The sequence below is a fragment of the Oncorhynchus keta genome, chromosome 24 (genome assembly GCF_023373465.1).
Source record: "Oncorhynchus keta strain PuntledgeMale-10-30-2019 chromosome 24, Oket_V2, whole genome shotgun sequence".
In the NCBI taxonomy this organism is placed as follows: Eukaryota; Metazoa; Chordata; class Actinopteri; order Salmoniformes; family Salmonidae; genus Oncorhynchus; species Oncorhynchus keta.
Window position 1 is genome coordinate 9,242,364 of NC_068444.1, and position 3,986 is coordinate 9,246,349.

General features: G+C 51.8%; 1 long non-coding RNA gene across 12 annotated transcripts; it reads left to right on the plus strand.

Moving 5' to 3' along the window:
* The first annotated feature begins 277 nt into the window (after positions 1 to 277).
* Positions 278 to 3,442, plus strand: LOC127911487 (uncharacterized). Of its 12 annotated transcripts, XR_008078716.1 has the most exons (6): positions 278 to 701; positions 1,062 to 1,349; positions 1,493 to 1,564; positions 1,851 to 1,922; positions 2,489 to 2,560; positions 3,131 to 3,251. It is a non-coding gene; the product is annotated as an uncharacterized LOC127911487 (long non-coding RNA). The 12 variants fall into 12 exon arrangements; XR_008078719.1 differs by lacking the exon at positions 2,489 to 2,560; XR_008078717.1 differs by lacking the exon at positions 1,493 to 1,564.
* Positions 3,443 to 3,986: the final 544 nt, after the last annotated feature.

The window sequence follows — 3,986 nt, forward strand, 5'->3', positions numbered from 1 at the left end:
CCTGATCGATGGACACCGTGCCGCCCCTGATCGATGGACACCGTGCCGCCCCTGATCGATGGACACCGTGCCGCCCCTGATCGATAGACACCGTGCCGCCCCTGATCGATGGACACCGTGCCGCCCCTGATCGATGGACACCGTGCCGCCCTGATCGATGGACACCGTGCCGCCCTGATCGATGGACACCGTGCCGCCCCTGATCGATGGACACGGTGCCGCCCCTGATCGATGGACACCGTGCCGCCCCTGATCGATGGACACCGTGCCGTCCCTGATCGATGGACACCGTGCCGCCCCTGATCGATGGACACCGTGCCGCCCCTGATCGATGGACACCGTGCCGCCCCTGATCGATGGACACCGTGCCGCCCCTGATCGATGGACACCGTGCCGCCCCTGATCGATGGACACCGTGCCGCCCCTGATCGATGGACACCGTGCCGCCCCTGATCGATGGACACCGTGACATCATCAACGTCCCGGGACGACATGGTGGCAACATAACAATGTGTGAGGCTGTTAGTCATGTAAATCTAGGCCCATACAGCCACTGCACACATTATCACATTTCAGGACCCCCTCCACAACAGACTAATCCCTAATGACCAGGGACCAGAGCAGACCAGGTACATTATCACATTTCAGGACCCCCTCCACAACAGACTAATCCCTAATGACCAGGGACCAGAGCAGACCAGGTACATTATCACATTTCAGGACCCCCTCCACAACAGACTAATCCCTAATGACCAGGGGCCAGAGCAGACCAGGTACATTATCACATTTCAGGACCCCCTCCACAACAGACTAATCCCTAATGACCAGGGACCAGAGCAGACCAGGTACATTATCACATTTCAGGACCCCCTCCACAACAGACTAATCCCTAATGACCAGGGACCAGAGCAGCCCAGGTACATTATCACATTTCAGGACCCCCTCCACAACAGACTAATCCCTAATGACCAGGGACCAGAGCAGCCCAGGTACATTATCACATTTCAGGACCCCCTCCACAACATACTAATCCCTAATGACCAGGGGCCAGAGCAGCCCAGGTACATTATCACATTTCAGGACCCCCTCCACAACAGACTAATCCCTAATGACCAGGGACCAGAGCAGCCCAGGTACATTATCACATTTCAGGACCCCCTCCACAACAGACTAATCCCTAATGACCAGGGACCAGAGCAGACCAGGTACATTATCACATTTCAGGACCCCCTCCACAACAGACTAATCCCTAATGACCAGGGACCAGAGCAGCCCAGGTACATTATCACATTTCAGGACCCCCTCCACAACAGACTAATCCCTAATGACCAGGGACCAGAGCAGACCAGGTACATTATCACATTTCAGGACCCCTCCACAACAGACTAATCCCTAATGACCAGGGACCAGAGCAGACCAGGTACATTATCACATTTCAGGACCCCCTCCACAACAGACTAATCCCTAATGACCAGGGGCCAGAGCAGACCAGGTACATTATCACATTTCAGGACCCCCTCCACAACAGACTAATCCCTAATGACCAGGGACCAGAGCAGACCAGGTACATTATCACATTTCAGGACCCCCTCCACAACAGACTAGTCCCTAATGACCAGGGACTAGAGCAGACCAGGTACATTATCACATTTCAGGACCCCTCCACAACATACTAATCCCTAATGACCAGGGACCAGAGCAGCCCAGGTACATTATCACATTTCAGGACCCCCTCCACAACATACTAATCCCTAATGACCAGGGGCCAGAGCAGCCCAGGTACATTATCACATTTCAGGACCCCTCCACAACAGACTAATCCCTAATGACCAGGGACCAGAGCAGCCCAGGTACATTATCACATTTCAGGACCCCCTCCACAACAGACTAATCCCTAATGACCAGGGACCAGAGCAGACCAGGTACATTATCACATTTCAGGACCCCTCCACAACAGACTAATCCCTAATGACCAGGGACCAGAGCAGCCCAGGTACATTATCACATTTCAGGACCCCTCCACAACAGACTAATCCCTAATGACCAGGGGCCAGAGCAGCCCAGGTACATTATCACATTTCAGGACCCCTCCACAACAGACTAATCCCTAATGACCAGGGGCCAGAGCAGACCAGGTACATTATCACATTTCAGGACCCCTCACAGACTAATCCCTAATGACCAGGGACCAGAGCAGACCAGGTACATTATCACATTTCAGGACCCCCTCCACAACAGACTAATCCCTAATGACCAGGGACCAGAGCAGCCCAGGTACATTATCACATTTCAGGACCCCTCCACAACATACTAATCCCTAATGACCAGGGACCAGAGCAGCCCAGGTACATTATCACATTTCAGGACCCCCTCCACAACATACTAATCCCTAATGACCAGGGGCCAGAGCAGCCCAGGTACATTATCACATTTCAGGACCCCTCCACAACAGACTAATCCCTAATGACCAGGGACCAGAGCAGCCCAGGTACATTATCACATTTCAGGACCCCCTCCACAACAGACTAATCCCTAATGACCAGGGACCAGAGCAGACCAGGTACATTATCACATTTCAGGACCCCTCCACAACAGACTAATCCCTAATGACCAGGGACCAGAGCAGCCCAGGTACATTATCACATTTCAGGACCCCTCCACAACAGACTAATCCCTAATGACCAGGGGCCAGAGCAGCCCAGGTACATTATCACATTTCAGGACCCCCTCCACAACATACTAATCCCTAATGACCAGGGACCAGAGCAGACCAGGTACATTATCACATTTCAGGACCCCTCCACAACAGACTAATCCCTAATGACCAGGGACCAGAGCAGACCAGGTACATTATCACATTTCAGGACCCCCTCCACAACAGACTAATCCCTAATGACCAGGGACCAGAGCAGACCAGGTACATTATCACATTTCAGGACCCCTCCACAACAGACTAATCCCTAATGACCAGGGACCAGAGCAGCCCAGGTACATTATCACATTTCAGGACCCCTCCACAACATACTAATCCCTAATGACCAGGGGCCAGAGCAGCCCAGGTACATTATCACATTTCAGGACCCCTCCACAACAGACTAATCCCTAATGACCAGGGACCAGAGCAGCCCAGGTACATTATCACATTTCAGGACCCCCTCCACAACAGACTAATCCCTAATGACCAGGGACCAGAGCAGACCAGGTACATTATCACATTTCAGGACCCCCTCCACAACAGACTAATCCCTAATGACCAGGGGCCAGAGCAGCCCAGGTACATTATCACATTTCAGGACCCCTCCACAACATACTAATCCCTAATGACCAGGGACCAGAGCAGCCCAGGTACATTATCACATTTCAGGACCCCCTCCACAACATACTAATCCCTAATGACCAGGGACCAGAGCAGCCCAGGTACATTATCACATTTCAGGACCCCTCCACAACATACTAATCCCTAATGACCAGGGACCAGAGCAGCCCAGGTACATTATCACATTTCAGGACCCCCTCCACAAAACAAACTTTCTTCTGAAACTCGTCAGGCTATTCTTGTTCTGAGAAATTATGGCTATTCCATGCGAGAATTTGCCAAGAAACTGAATATCTCGTACAACGCTGTGTACTACTCCCTTCACAGAAACTGTCTCTAACCAGAATAGAAAGAGGAGTGGGAGGCCCCGGTACACAACTGAGCAAGAGGATAAGTACATTAGAGTGTCTAGTTTGAGAAACAGACGCCTCACAAGTCCTCAACTGGCAGCTTCATTAAATTGTACCTGTCTCAACGTCAACAGTGAAGAGGCGACTCCGGGATGCTGGCCTTCTAGGCAGAGTTGCAAAGAGAAAGGCATGTCTCAGACTGGCCAATAAAAATAACATTTTAAGATGGGTAAAAGAACACAGACACTGGACAGAGGAACTCAGCCGAGAAGGCCAGCATCCCGGAGTCGCCTTTTCACTGTTGACGTTAAGACTGGTGT